Source organism: Lytechinus pictus, chromosome 19 (genome assembly GCF_037042905.1).
Source record: "Lytechinus pictus isolate F3 Inbred chromosome 19, Lp3.0, whole genome shotgun sequence".
NCBI classification, from domain to species: Eukaryota; Metazoa; Echinodermata; class Echinoidea; order Temnopleuroida; family Toxopneustidae; genus Lytechinus; species Lytechinus pictus.
The window spans coordinates 10,042,326-10,059,262 of NC_087263.1; the positions used below are offsets into that span (position 1 = coordinate 10,042,326).

At 37.0% G+C, this 16,937-nt stretch overlaps 1 long non-coding RNA gene across 1 annotated transcript; it reads right to left on the reverse strand.

Moving 5' to 3' along the window:
* Positions 1-1,951: 1,951 nt before the first annotated feature.
* On the reverse strand, positions 1,952-16,130 carry LOC135157589 (uncharacterized). The gene is made up of 3 exons (XR_010296586.1): positions 15,909-16,130; positions 14,556-14,621; positions 1,952-4,747 (listed from the first exon to the last, which is right to left on the reverse strand). It is a non-coding gene; the product is annotated as an uncharacterized LOC135157589 (long non-coding RNA).
* Positions 16,131-16,937: the final 807 nt, after the last annotated feature.

Here is a 16,937-nt window from a genome sequence, read left to right on the forward strand (position 1 = left end):
CCTTATTGCGGCACCTTTACATTCATTTATGTATAGCTTCTCTAACTTTTCTTTAAGTTGTAGGTATTTTCCTTTTGATATATCATTATTTCGATTGTCTAAATCACATTCACATTTGGCTAACTCAATTTCCAAAAGTTCTTTTTCACATTTTTTCCTTTTTCGTTTGCTGAATTTCTGAGCAAATTCTCTACATTTGATCTTCAAAATCTCTAGTTTCATCATAGAGGTATTTTCATTATCACTAAGGCATTTTGATATAACATTTCTAATTCCTGTCTTAAAGTTATTGTCACTAAGGTAGGAAGTATTAAGTTTCCAATATCCTGGACCTTTAATTATTTCGCTCAATCTTAATTTCAAAGAGATTGCATTATGATCTCCCTTAACAACGGGTCTAATGTCTGTAGAGACAACTTTTCCCAACAGGTCCTTACTTATTATCCAATAGTCTAATCTAGATGCAATATCCATATTCATATTTCTCCAAGTGAATTGTCTTACATCTTTGTTAAATTTTCTCCAGACATCTACGAATCCTTTATTTTTCAGCAAAGTTTTTAGTTTGTGTGGAGTTTTATAGTACAAGCTTTTTATCCTTTCGTATCTTTTCGTGGATCTAAAACAGAATTCCAATCGCCTCCCAAAATTAGATAACAATCTTTATCTTTGTTTTGGATATGATCAATTGTTTTTCGAAGTTTCCTAAAAAATGAATCTTTGTTCTTTTTCTCCGTTGGAGCATACAAATTAATTAAACAATAATTAGCTGAGTTCTTCGTGAATTTGATCACTAATAGTCTTCCAGTGTTATCTTCACAGCTACTGTCTTTAGTCATGTTGATATTTATATTTTCATTTGCTATAACTGCGACACCTCTTGCACGATTGCTTCCATGAGAATAAAATACTTTGCCTTTCCATTCACTATTAATGACTGGTTCGATCTCCGTCGACCAATACGTTTCTTGGGCTAAAATGAGGTCAGCTTTTTGGTTTTGACACCATTTGAAGAAGATGTTGCGCTTGGTTTTGTTGCGCAATCCTCTCACATTAACGCTCAAAAGATGACACGTTGACATGATAAAAGAAAATTAAGTTGAGACACCAATAAGATTTTTCCTCACTTTTTCTTTGATTTCTTCTCTTTAAGTTTTCTTTTCTTTGCTGGTTTCTTCGCTGCAAGTTGAGATCTAGTCTTCGGCAACTCGGGTGACTCTATCGATACTTCCGATTCTGGACAATCATCCGTCTCGATTTCTAGACTATCACCATCACTCGATTCATCAGCGCTGGTTTCTGTGTGAACTCGGTCTGCTTGTTTGAGACGCTCGCTACGAATGAATTGCGTAATCTTAGATTGTGTGTTGCCCGACGTTTCCTCTTGTGAAAGGGTCTGCAATTCGGTAGCATCTTGGTTGTCAGCTGTTCGTCTCGTTGCCTTGGTAGCGGTCCGTTTCGGCATCTCAACTCCAGCCTGGCTGTCAGCTATGTGATTGGTTGTCTTGGCGACGGTTCGCATCGGCTCCTTTTTGTCGTATTGACTTCGCGGCTCCCGAGTATCCAAAGTTCCTTGCTTACCGATCGGCTCCTCTCGGCCTTCTTCGCTTGTTAATCCGGGGTTCGGACAATCTCGTTGTAAGTGCCCTTCCCTCTTGCACAGCCGAATTACAACTCTTAATACACCGCTATTTCTCTATACACAACCCTTGATCTCATTCAAATCCCCCTCTCTCTCACTCATTCTATCTTTCTATTTCTACACCTTCCACTACTAGATGGGAGGAAATACAAATGAATTAGGAAATGAGGTCAGATTATAGTTATGAGAACTGATGTAGTACATTGGACCTGTCTACAAGTCGAATATGGAAATGAACCATTATTTAGTGACAAATCGTACCTCTTTTAGGACCTCTTCTACTTAATGTTTAGAGCTATTTTTTTTTTTCCAAACTTTAGTTTCACCTCCTCAAAATGTGCACCCCATACCACTTTAGTTCCACCTCCCCATGCTCAAACCATCATACGACCTTCATGAAACGGGCTATATATATATATATTAAGCCCCTTTCATAATTGACGTACGACCAGTTTACGACCGCCTGCAACAGTTTTTTTTTTCTTGTTGTAGCACGATCGATCTCTTGGTGTCTTGCGAGCACTCGCATTCGTTGTAGACGGTCGCACGAACTCGAGGTGGTCGTGACTGGTCGCATCTGAACTTTGAAGATGTTCAAATCCAAACGCCATCAAATACGATCAATTAACTCGCATTAGATCGCACCATCGGTCTGGAGATCATAGTGTGAGTGTTGTTCAACGTTGTACGACTTGATCGCATTAAGTCGACTGGAGGTGGTACAACACTTGCACATGTGCTAGCGACCAATAGAGACCAGTCTTGCGATTGGGTGTGATAATATGTAGGTCATAAGACTGTTGTAAGACCGATCGCAACACGTCTTACAACATTGCACTACCGTTGCATTCGTATGTATACGACAGTTGCACTCGCAATCCCTCGTGCAACACTCGCATGTGATCGCACGAGCAAGCATTTGCGACCTACTCGTGCAATGGGGTTTAGTGGTTGTTTTTGTTGTACGACAGCTGTTGTATTTGTGAAAGCCTCTGTGCGATCTCATAAGATGACTAGCGATTGATGCCTGTTGCAGCCTGTCGGACGACCAAAAGGTCGCAAATGGTCGTACGTCAATTGTGAAAGGGGCTTAAGTTTCTGATGCGTCGGGCGCGATGCGAGGCAAAATTGCCGTTAGCTGGTATTTTTCTTTGGCGTTGGGTTGTTAACATTTCGAAAAAAAAATCGCCTTTATGGGTGACCAAGGCTATTTAGTATAATGGTTTGGAGGCGTGCCCTTCCAGTAAACGTACAGAGGTTAAAAATGATATGGAGGGCGGAGTTTTGAATACTGCGCCCATAGCACAGCTGGCATCCATCCCTAAATATGTAGCAGTGTTCAATACTTTGTAAGTTCGAGAAAAATAGTCAAAAATCATGATGCTGAAACATACAGTACAATGATTTGGTCATGGGCACAATCGTGTTGACAGAATACTCAACATAGGGTTAAATATATACCTACTGACAACTACAGGATTTTAAAGGATACGAACAAGCAGAACGACAATAAAAACAAAACATAAAAATGTCATAACGTAATAAAAAATATTAGGTCACATATGATATCCATTAATCTTGTTGCTAGAAATCGTTCGCATTGTTATTTTAGGAAATGTAAGGGGTTGGTCATTTTACTAGAGAAGGTAACAAACCTGCATTAATTCAGCGCCATGGTGATATAAAGATGACTTGAAAATAGCTACTAATATGACGTAGACTACCCTTGTACCCAGAGGCGGATCTAGAGGGTAGGGGGCACAGCCGGCCGGTCCGTGCTCCCCCTTTTGAAAGCCATAATCAACATTTATAATTTGTTTTTATTCAGTGTCCCTGCCATTTTGAACATGAGAACCTTTTTTTTGTTTTGCTATTCAAATTTTCCGACTACGAAATAACCTTCAATATAGGTGAAAACCTTTTTTTTGCTTATAAAATTTTCATCGGGAAAATGTGCATCCCTTCTGGAAAATCCTGGATCCCTTCCTGCTTGGACCTCACTGCTTGAAACTATGTTAATCAAAACTTTGCGAACGAGTGGAACGAGAAATGCCTTTACTTTTATATTGTACAATTTAGTATTGCACGTTAGTATAATTATTCTAATTAATTATTTGGAAGCCATATTGACAGGACAGAGACGTGTGTGAAAATTATTTCTTTTTTGCGCTTACAATAAGGGGCCCCCTGGATGGCCCCCCGGGATTGGACCCCCTGGATTTGCATATGCGCTATTTTTATACTTCTCTTTACAGTCTTTAAGATGTCAATCCGTTAATTTCTAAGATGATTAACATTACTTTGTATTATGTTTGAACTGTAAAGCGTCGTGGTGTAGCGGTTTTGACTCTCGCCTTGTAATCATAGTGTGTCGTGTGTTCGAATCACATCACGGCCTAGCGTCCTTTCCCCCACGTGTTAAATGGGTACCCGGTATGATGCGAAAGCCTAAGTAGTATGCCCAGTAATTGAGTCTTGCAACTCTTGTTGGAATGCTCTCCAGGGAGTGGAGAAAGTGCATACATCGTGTGCGGGAATGTAAAGCGCTTAGAAACAAAGTGTAATAAGCACTATAAAAATGAAACTATTATTATCATAAAAGAATGAATTGAATCGGGAAAATGTGAAGTTCTTCCGCAAAGATACTTTGTCTCCGCACAATAACGGTCTTATCGCACATTGCCTAGTTACAATAAATACATCGATGAAGTGATATTGAAATCGATACTGGGATCTCATTGTATTATGTTGATGTGGGGAAGTTCTCTGGTTTCCACCCATACAAAATGTTTAATTGGACGCTGTGCGTCACCTAACCGACAACAAATAAACAATGTATCACTTTGATATTAACTCCTCAAGCAGAATAAGGGGAATGATGAGTCAATTTTATTAAAAGATACATACAAATGAAATAAATATAAGCAAAATTTGTTAATTTTCATGACATCAACTTGCGTTTAATAGTCACTCCCTCGACTCTATAGAAATATGATTCACTTACCTCGTTAACTATATTCACGATGTCTGACCCCTGTGATTCTCAAGCAGGGACGTCCCTCTCATGTCCCTGCTCTAAAGTGTATATGCTAAATGGTAAGGTTTCTGTTGGAAGTGAAGTAATAAAGCAATAAAATAACGCAATTATTTGATACACAGGGGCCACTGGCTTTTAAGGAGGGGGGGGGGGGGACTGACCATGCAAAATGACAACCGGATTGCAATTTTAACATTTTTTGTACACGTTAATTAGTTTGTGAGTAGAGAGTCTTTAGTGTTGTTTTATGATATGAAGAATATAAGGGTGAATAATGAATTAATTCATGGTTTTGTCTTACACATCATCAGTAAAACCACAAGACGACCTCCTAATACGTATAAGATGATAAGCCTAAGTATTTCCAGTGGGCAGTTCCTGTAAAAATGTCCGTTATATATCAGACACAATAGACATAGTCCACATCTATTACTACTGCTGCTACTACGACTACTGTTTCCTTGCGCGTATTTGGAGGGGGGGGGGCCTCGGGGCCCGGGCCCCGGGCAGCGAAATTATTTTTCCCACCAAGTTCTGGACCGACATATGAATATTCATGACTTGCGTCTTCGGATTGAGAGGGCGCATGCGCGTGGACTTGGCCTCGACCAGTGCTGATCGTAAGCATTCACGTTGCTCAGAATGAATTAGCATCGTCAAATTACCGGTACCCTTACATAGTTACATAGGCCTTATAGGCTTAGATCTATATACATCCAATTCTTAAACATTTATCAAACTAGCTGCCATTAATGGCAAGACATGTGCTAGGGTAGGGCTAGCTTAGGCTAGCGCATTAACTTTACCTCAAATCTGGACATGCCTAATACTAATAGGAATAGCTGACTAATGCCATGGTTAACTTCGAACTTGTTAATTCCGAACTTTACGTTTGATTAGGTTTGGACCAATATTAGCTTATTTACCATGGTTTAATATGTCTAGTCCGTATACAGAACCAGTCCTAGATCTAAAATAAATATCTTAGTTCTAGTCTAGTCTCTAGATCTAGACTCTGATCTACGCGCTATCAGCATGGAACCACTACTAGTGTACCAAAGGGGGGGGGCAGACTGCCCCCTGACGAGTCACAACTGATCCAGGGGACGTGCCCCCCCCCTTGAGAAGCCAAATTAATAATTTGTAATGTCAAAATGCAACGAAAAAAGACGTATGTCCCCTCTTTTGAACATGAAGATCTTTTTTTTTTCTTGTCAAATTTTTTTCAGCTACGAAATCCTTAATTTTGGGTGAAGACGGGGATCAAGATCACTGACGTTAATTTGTGCCTGACGTTAGAATACGTTCCATGCACGCACTGGTGTACCTAGAATTTTCCAAAAGGGGGGCAAATTTTTTAGAGGATATTTCGTCCGCGAAAAAATGTGACAAGCCCCCCCCCAAAAAAAAGGGTCTTCACCCCAAATTATGGATTTCTTAGCTGAAAAAAAAAATTGACAAGCAAAAAAAAAAAAAAAAAGATCTTCACGTACAAAAAAAGGGGACATACGTCTTTTTCATTGCATTTTTACATTACAAATTATTAATTTGGCTTCTCAAAGGGGGCACATTCCCTGAATCAGTTGTGACTCGTCAGAGGGACAGTCTCTCCCCCCCCCCCCCCCCTTGGTACACTAGTGGTTCCATGCTGATACAGCGTAGATCAGAGTCTAGATATAGAGACTAGACTAGAACTAAGATAATTTTTTTTTAGATCTAGGACTGGTTTTGTATACGGACTAGACATATTAAACCATGGCAAATAAGCTAATATTTTGTCTAAACCTAATTAAACGTGAAGTTCGGAATTGACCAGTTCGAAGTTAACCATGGCATTAGTCGGCTATTCAGTGTTGTAGTCAAGGTTCAAACCTCCAAGGCCAAGGCTTTAATACCCAAGGCCAAGGCTTCAATACCAAAGGCCAAGGCATGGAAACCCAAGGCCAAGGCCTGAAAACCTCAAGGCCAAGGCATTTCAAACTTACGATATACAGAACAATGAACTAACAATACTCAGGCGGCAGACATCACACATTGTAAAATGTATGTGAGGGAGGGGACTGAGCGAGAAAAAAAAAAATAACCTTTGTACATTTAAAACAAAAATAACTTCATGATAGAGACATATTAAAATAATGATATAGTTACCTGTGTACACATAATCCATAATTTTTCTATAGGCGATTTACATTGCAATAATTATTATTACCACGGTCATCTGATCCTGGCATTCTCAACGTATGTTTTTCTCCACTCCCTGGGACAGGGGCAGCAGAAAATTATTATGGGGGGGGGGGGGTCAACGCCAAAAAGGCACCCATTTATCAAAATTAGTTTTTTTTGTGCAAACAGATACATGTATTTTAAAAATGAGATTATGAACTGCGTGAAGTAATTGTGTGTTTTATAGAAATTAAGATGAGCAAAGGCTTTCTAAAGTGATTTTTAATTATAAGATAGATATTTTGCTTTAGGTTTTACTTCTCAGCGAGAAAGCATAGCGAGCAAGCGGTTTTGAAAAAAAAATCAATTCTGATGTTGTAAAACTTGATTTATGGTCAATTATGGGGCTAATCATTGTTGAAATTTCCTTGCGCGATGTTGCCAGCGCGAATCACCAGCTCAAACTTCTTGACATGTCGTGTAATAAGACATGGAAATTATTTTATTCTGAGCTGGTTTTGTAATCATGAAAAAGATGTGTATCTAACTAAAAATAACTTTGCGCTCGCTAATTCTTTTTATATACTGACCAGTAAAGGAAGCAGTTAATTAAGCAGTTAATTACTGCATTTTAAATAAGATATATACATAACTCACCAATAAAAAATAATGCGAGCGCAAAGCGCGAGCTCAAAAATTTGTGATATTCCAACCTGAAAACTGGACATTCTAAGCATTTTTTTGTGAACGGGAAGAGAACGAGTACAATAATTGATGCGAGTGCAGGAAGCGAGCCAAATATTTGTGATATTTCAACCATGCATAAAGCAACATTCTATACTTTTTGTAACCATTAGCAGTACTGTACTAAACAATAATTGATGCAAGCACGATTCAAAATCTGTGATTTTCGAACCTAAAATGTATTATGTTTTATTATTAAAGAAGGTATTTCTTTTTTTAAAAGGGCATATTTCATTTGGAAAAAAAAATCCTACAGGGATTTTTTTTTGGAGGGGGGGGGGCAAGAGAGCACAAAGCGCAAGCTAAAATTTTCAAATGCTTAAACTGAAAATGAGTTTTTTTTAGGACTCTTGTCAGTTTTCATATTTTTTTCTGCTTACAACCACTTTTATTAAACAGTTAATTAATCATTAATTATTTATACTTATTGATAATATTAATAATTATTAATTTTTTAATTATTTTTGTTAATTATTATTTCTTGAAACCATATTGACACAAAAACAAATACGTTGTTTATTTCCTTGAAACTGTAGAGAAATGAGATTCAATGTTGAACGATATATGATTAAAAAGAAGTAAACATTTTTTCCCCTTTGTTTTGTCAATCTGACCCCCCAAAAATATAAAATTTAGAAGAGAGATAGAGAAAAGAAGAAGTCCCACCACCAAGAAAAAACTTAGACAAGGGGGGAAAGGGAAAGGAAAAGATGGAGTAAATGTGACATTATTTTTAAACAATCTATTGCAAAATTAGCTTTTCTTATAGAAAGAGGGGGACAGATTTTGTTCACTCGCTCGCTTCAATCGCTTTCTTCTTTTTTTTGACAGAAATTTTGCTCTATATATGCCATGCTTGGCCCCTCAAAGTTTCTGGCTCATCATTCCATTGACATAAACCATTTGGATATGACAAAATTGGAGACTGTTTTCAAGTTTACCAAATCTTTTCAGAATATCATTAAGACTTAAAACATTCTTGTTGGCCAAAGAAAATAATACAAGGAAAATCCTAATGGAATAGAAATCAACCTTGTTATCGTTCTTTAGAGGTAGCTATGTTTAAAGTATGAAAATTGTTGTCAAAATTGCAGTCAGATGTAAAAATTATTCTTGTCATCAAAGCACTATTATCTTGATCATGACCATTATTATTTACTGTCATTATCATCATATGATTACAACACATTACCATTACATAATGCTATTTTTCATAACTGATGTATTCTTTGTTTGAATTTCTTGATAATGGTGACAATTACAATTGATGACACTGCTAGTACACTTACTACTGCTGCTGCTACTGTTACTGGTGATTGGTAGTATTGACCATTAGTGTTCTTAAAAAAAAAAAAAAAAAAAAAAACAATTGAAACATTTATAATTACTTATTTAAAACAAATGAAAGTACAAAATACAAAATGCCTTGAAAGCCTTGAAAATGCCTTAAAATTTCAAGGCTCAAAATCCTCAAGGCCAAGGCCCTCTCAAGGCCAAGGCTTTGAATAAGTAGCTAGGCATTAAGGCGCCTTAAAAGGCGAAGGCCGAGCATCAAGGCACTACAACACTGATTAGTACTATAGGCATTAATTAGATAGGTCCAGATTTGAGGTAAAGTTAATGCGCTAGCCTAAGCTAGCCCTACCCTAGCACATGTCTTGCCATTAATGGCAGCTAGTTTATTAAGTGTTTAAGAATTGGATATATATATATATAGATCTAAGCCTATAAGACCTATATGTAACTATGTAAGGGTACCGGTAATTTGACGATGTTAATTCATTCTGAGCAACGTGAATGCTTACGATCGGCACTGGTATGGTCGAGGCCAAGTCCACTGCGCATGCGTACTCTCAATCCGAAGACGCAAGTCATGAATATTCATATGTTGGTCCAGAACTCGGTGGGAAAAATAATTTCGCCCCCGGGCAGGCGAAAAGGAGGAGGCCAAAAAGAGGAAGAAAGAAAGGAAAAGAAAAGGGGAGAGAAAAGGATGGAAAGAGCAGTTCTCATAATCCTGAAAAACTTGTCTATCTAACCCAAGCATTAACGCGAACACGTTAAAATTCATGATATTCTAACCAGAAATCTGGACATTTTTTATAGGCATTTTTTAACCAGAAGAATGGTGAGTAAAGAAAATTCTTTTCTAATCTGAAATGTATTATGTTTTACTTCAAAAAGAGTATCTTATTTCGAAATAAGCACATTTCATTAAAAAAAAAGGCATTTCCTTTTTTGGAAAAGGGCATTTTTTTTTACCTGCGGGGATTTTTTTTATCATAACCAGCAAAAGCTGTTGAAAATGACACCCTCTCCGCTAAAAAAATCCCCTCATCTTGGAGTTATTCACATGATCGTCAGCAATACACAGTCCCCGACATTCTTAATCCATATTCCGATATTTCTCAGAGAAAAAATATTAAGATGTTTGATCCAAGCGCCAATTCTTGATGCGATACACGATTTTACCACAACATACACAAGTATAATCCTTCGTTGAAACTATTACTGCATAATATATTGTTATTGTGACCATTTTTTTGTTTAAAAAAATATTAATTTCACTTTCGGAAAAACGAACCGTATTTCATTTTCGAACTAACGAACCTTCTGAATTACGAAACTTATTTTGTTTCCGTATTAACGAACCTTTGGAATTACGAATCTTCGGAATTACCAAGGAGCTTCCTTGGAATGACGAATGTTACCTCAAATTATTGTCCTCATTCACATTTTGCATTATATAGTAAGGGGCGAATAGACGAGGAACCATAAAAAATCTTATAATTTTAATATACTGTATAGTGAAAGAAATTTTCGTACAGCTGATAAACACTGTCGGTCACTCACAGTTTGCATTACACAGTATAAGTGTAATAAAATGGGCTATGAGGCGGTTGTAGCTTCTCAGTGCATAGGAGTTATACACACACAGATATAACGAAAGCTTGGAATTTGAGAAAAAAGGGCATGAGCTAAATATCTCAGAGACGATTATTAAAATTACGCTTATAATTCTTTTCATTCTATATTGTGGTGTGTTTCAGGCTTTTTGAGAGCAAACACAAGCGCTCATACACATGTTTCATTTTTAAGTTTCAGATCCTTTTCTTATCAACAGCTCACAACACCCGCTTCAAACATTTAAAATCAACATTTTGTTATTTGTTCTTTACTAAGCTCTAACGAGTATGCATATCGGGCAATTTTCACAGTGAAAAGACACTCTACCCCCGCACATTCCGATGCTTTTATATGTTGCTCTTTAATGTACAAAACCCTTAAAATACATAATTTTTTTTCTAGGATCACACGATTTGTATTTTCGTCACGAAATGCCATTACTTCATTTTGCTTAGAAATCAATAGAAATGTCTTTCGTTATTTCAAAATAATATTTCAAAAGGTTGATCAACCGTGAACCTATCAACGGAAGAGCTGATAAAAGAACCATTTTCTCGGCGATGACGATTTATTATTCTGGAATGTGTAGTTCTTTCATACAAAGTGTTTTCTGTTGATTTGAAGACAGTAAAATTTTGATAGAATGACGCGTAGTTCAAGGATATAACAGCGGCCGCGGAACGGTTAAAAAAAAAGGGGGGGCTGGCTTACCACGCAAACATGACAATCAGATGGGCATTTTAAGTTTTTGTACACGGTTTTGGAAAAAATGGGGGGGGGGGGGTCTGGAGCCCACCCTGTCCCACCCACCCCCTAGTATGACTGGAATCTAAATATGGGGGTCGGGGTATTTGTATGAACAATCGTTTTTTAAAGCCCTTTAACAGCTTCCCTTCCCATTTTTGCGTGGGGAATTCTTATTTAAAACTGCCGTTTTGAATATATATCAATTTCGTGGATACAAATAAGATGTCATTATAAACAATGAGAGTGCGAGCGCGAGAATATTTTTCCTGATATTTCACGTAATTATTTAGACCTTAAAAGTAAACATTCTGAGCCGTTTCTTGTAATCATGAGCAAGATCGTAGTAAAAAAAATAATGCGAGCGAGAACGTGAAAATTTGTAGAATTACGATCTGAAAATGAATATTTTGAACAGGTTTACACTCATTAAAAAGCTATTTATCTCGATAAATGATGCGATCTTATATCTTATACTGACTTTTAATAAATTACAATAAATTGCAGGCAAATTATGAAGAGGATGTGGAACTCACTAAGTTAATGATTTTTTTGCCGATTAAGCACTATAAATGGGCATTCTAAACGTTTTGTGATGGATGCATGTGTCAAACTAAACAATCAATGCGAATATTTGATTTACTGCATGACAGGGATAATTCAGGGAGGGTTCATGAGAATTCATATAGAGGATACGTATCTTACAATTTGAATAATACGAATGCATAGCACGAGCCGATATTTTTGTATTCATCACTTTTTTTTTATAAATTATAATCATGAACAGGATCCGTATCTCACCAAAAAAAGGAATGAAAAACTCAAATCGCCAGCAGAATAATTTGTGCATGTTGACATGAAAATGGAATATTTTAGACCCCAGTTCCTCCTCTTGAGCAGATGTTTATCTCACTCATAAAGCAATGCGAGCACGAAGCGTGAGCGTTTTTTATTTTCATATATAAATGTCTATTTCCTTATGTTTAATATTATGTATGTTTTTTTTTATATTTTCTTTTTTCCCTTATTTTTTTTTCTTTTTGCGCCGCCTCGGGTGGCACGGCTGCTTCTGCCAATTTTGTCATATGTATGTCCGAGTATATTTTTTCTATTGATAACCCCATTTTCTCTTTTCCTAATTACTTGTCTTTTCTTTCTTTGAGGCGCTATTAATGCTTACTCAATTTTGACTTTTTCAAGTTTGACTGTAATTACTTCGAGCGCGAAGCGCGAGTTGAAATCTGATAGTGAACTAATCCAACGGGACTGCAATTAATGACTGTTTGCAGTTACCCATAAAGACGATACGTATTTAAACAAGCAAATAATTCGAGCACAAAAAGCGAGGTGAAAATCTGTGCGATTCCGACCTGAAAACTGGATATTCTAAGCACTTTTATAATCATGAACACGATAATAATAATAATAATAACAATAATAATCCGTTTTTATATAGCGCTATATCGGAACGACGTGCCTTGTGCTTTACAGATTACCCCGCTCATCGGATTTAATCAGTCATTCCCACACACAATGTATGCACATCCTCCACTCCCTGGGGAGTATTCCAGTCAGTCGCCTGTGAGGCGCACGCAATACTGGACAAGCTACAATGACTTTCACAACCTACCGGGTACCCATTTAGCACCTGGGCCACGATCGAGAGTGGCATAGTGTGGATTAACGCCTTGCCAAAGGACGCCAGACCGCAGTGGGATTCGAAAACACGACCTTCTGTTTTCAAGGTGAGAGTCAGAACAACCAAACCACGGCTCCCCCATTATAGAATATGTATGTAACTAAACAATTAATGCGAGCGAGGAGCAAAAGCCCTGCAATTTTGTTATTTAGAAAACGGGAAAATCAATTCATATTTTGTAACCAGGGAAAGGATGGGTATGTTCCTACATAAATAATGAGAGCGCGAAGCGCGAGCAGAAAACTTTTTTAATTCTGATCTAAACCTCCTAGATTAGGTCAGTTTAATTTTGTTCAATTCCAATATTAAAACATTTTACAACACATTTGATGAAAACATGCAATTCAAGATGAAATAAAGCAATTCAATAGTATGTACATACATATTGGTATAAATATTTAAATTAGGTAAAGCTGTAAAAAATGAAGGTCTTATCAAGACAGCTCCTTTATTAATTGAAGATTTGATCAATTAATAAGAGCGGAGAACAAGTATTCAGTAAATAAAAATGAATTGCGTTTTGCACCAAGACAAACCCGGGGGGAGTGGACTTAAAGTCCATGTTTTTAGACCTGGAATGTGGACATTATAAACATATTTCTTTTTATAATGATGAAGAAGGGTATCTTCCTAAATCAATAATGCAAGCACGATGCGCGAGCTAAACATGTTTTATGTTCCGATCTGAAAAAAAAAACACTATTTCAAGCACTATGTTGGAAAATTGTGACGAGGATAAGGGTCGCACTACGATGCGAACCCGAAGTACGAGCTTTTTTTTACTTTGACCTAGGAACGGGACAAGCACATTTTGTCATTAAGTCCTATATGAAAATGATGACTATCTCCCTTATTCCCTTGCTGGAAATGTTGATATTCCGATCTGAAAAAGCAACAATTCAATGATTAGGAATTCATGAAAAGGATATTATTTGTTCGGGCGTCGTGGTCTAGTGGTTAAGACTCGTTTTTTTCAATCTGAAGGACATGGGTTCGATTCCAAGCCATGTGTGTTTTCCTTCAGCAATAAATTCACCAACATTGTGCTGCACTCAACCCTGGTGAAGTAAATGGGTACCGACAGGAAGTAATTCCTCAAAAAGCTGTGTCACCGGTATCGGTAGACTAGCTTAGCCGGTGTAATATAGGAGCGCATTGAGCACCTAAAAATGTAGATACGGGCGCTATACAAATATTATATTATTATTATTACTATTAATATCATCATTATTATCACATTTAACTAATATTTAATCAATATGCCTAATGAAATTAATGGCGATATTTGTTGATATTAAGTCCTTAAAGCTAGACATTTTAAGCACTTTTGTAATTATGAATAGGATACGGATGCTTACAGATGATACGGATCCTAGCGGATGCTGCCATAGCTACCGTAAGTGGCCGTGTGACTTAAGCATTATCTACATACAAGCATACGATTGTCAAAGAAACTTTTTTCTGTCTACTTTTAAAAGAATACATATGACATAGAGCATGATTCAACATTTAGTATTTCAAGAAGAATATGGGGATTTCTGTGTGTCAAAAATTAACTCGTATCATTCGCAAAAAGAAGAAATAATAAAGAGGATGAGTTTTTAATAAATTTAACTTACCTCAGTGACTATATCCACTCCTTGAGATTCTCATGCTCTCACTGTATTTCCTATGTGGTCAGATCCCTGTTGAGAGTGAAGTGATAAACTAATAAATAACAAAATTATCAGAATTCTTTAATGTATATAGGAACCCCCAAAAGATTTTGAACATGTAGGTAGGGGTTGGCCGGTCATGCGCAAAAGTTCAATCAGATGGCAATTTTTTTGATTTTGTACACCTTTATTGAAAAATTGGGGTTGAGGCTGAAACGCCCTTCCCTCGGTTCCTCGGCCCATGAATTAAAAATCAAACTTAAGACAATTATTAAAAATGGCTAGGAAATTAATTATTAGAATTTTCTATCTTCAAATTTCCAGGGCTTCCCCTTCCTCAGGGGTAAGATGATCCTTGATCCACGAATCTAGATTAAAAAATAATGAAAACCGTCACGGCTGTGTTTAGGTTTAGTGTGGATGATGATTGCGTTTAAGCATAAAAGGAAAGAGAGATGGAAAAATATCTTAACACAGTTAATAGAATTTGGTCAATGATAAAGTGATTATGCATGTATAAGAAGATAACATTTTCTGACATCTACTGAATCAGAAATGCAAGGAAGCACAGGGAACAAACCCTAAAACATATGAACACCACCATCACTACTACTACTACTACTGCTGCTACTACTACTATTACTACTACTACTACTACTACTACTACTACTACTACTACTACTACTACTACTACTACTACTGCTACTGCTGCTACTACTACTACTACTACTACTACTACTACTACTACTACTACTACTGCTACTACTACTACTACTACTACTACTACTACTACTACTACTACTGCTACTACTACTGCTACTGCTACTACTACTACTACTACTACTACTACTACTGCTACTACTACTACTACTACTGCTGCTGCTGCTGCTGCTACTGCTACTACTACTACTAATACTACTACTATAACTGCTACTACTACTAATACTACTACTACTACTACTACCACTACTACTACTACTACTACTACTACTACTACTACTATTACTACTACTACTACTACTACTACTACTACTACTATTACTACTACTTCTACTACTACTATTACTACTACTTCTACTACTACTACTACTACTATTACTACTACTACTACTACTACTACTACTACTACTACTACTACTACTACTACTACTACTACTAATACTACTACTACTACTACTACTACTGTCCTGATGAATACGAGGCATATACTGTTTGTTTCAGAATGGTACTATAAATAAAGTAACATGGTTTTGGAGTCGTTGATTAGATAACCAATAAGATATAAGTGTGATAATACTTAATTTACGGAGCACTCACATGGTCCTTGGAAATGCTTTTGTCCTCAGAATAATCCAGTCTGTCTAATTTTCAGTTAGAGATTTTACTCCGCTCCCTGTCTTTGTTCTCTCGTTGAGTCAATCTGGCGGCTAAATGAAAATGTTGGTTGGATGTGGTGGATTGTTCCTTCATTCTATGCTTGGTTACACCATGGACATGGTTACACTCATAACAGAACGGCGCATTCCGGCGGTTATGATGGAGTCAGCATAACGTGTACATGAATTTACTGGAGCATAACAAATAATTAGTAACTCAACTTGGAAAATTTGGTTTGGTACCTGGAGAAATTGTGTGCAAATGTGAGCATTTTTTTTGCCAGTGAAAAACCCCGAATTTCTAATTCCGACGACATTAACATTTTTGTAGAGACTTATAATGTTTCTTTTTCAATCCTCATACGGATTCAGATGACGTAGAAATGAATGCGAGAATTTTACAGCTAACATATTCTACATGTCTCATGCGAAGTTACGAAAAATAAGAACCTCCAAGAGAGAGAGAGAGAAAGAGAGAGAAAGCAAAATCCGGAAAGATAGTAGAAAAAAAAACAGGAAGAGTACAGTGCTAATCCGCCGGACCTTACTCTCTTCATTCGTGATCATTTTAGGTAACTTTTAATATCATTATGTAAAATTAAGTAATATGCACCTTACATGTATATTCCAATTCAAATGTAAGGGGCAATCACTCGTCCACTATATATAGGTTAAGAGAAATAAACACTCTTAATTTCACCACAAGAATTTCTAGTAATTATAAAAAGCGCTTCATGGCTAATGATACCGAGAAAATCCAATAAATAGAACAAAAGACCGATCTACTCGTCAGACACTCCAATCCCAAGAACCTTCTGATCTGGAGATTCCCCCGCCTGGATCCCCTAGCAAACTGGAGACTCCAACGCCAACTCCCTTGCGACCGGGGTCCAGGTCTCGCTCAAAGGTCCCAGGAAGCTCAAGGGTTCTAGATGCTCTCTCATGCTCAGGCTAATTTTTCAATATATGA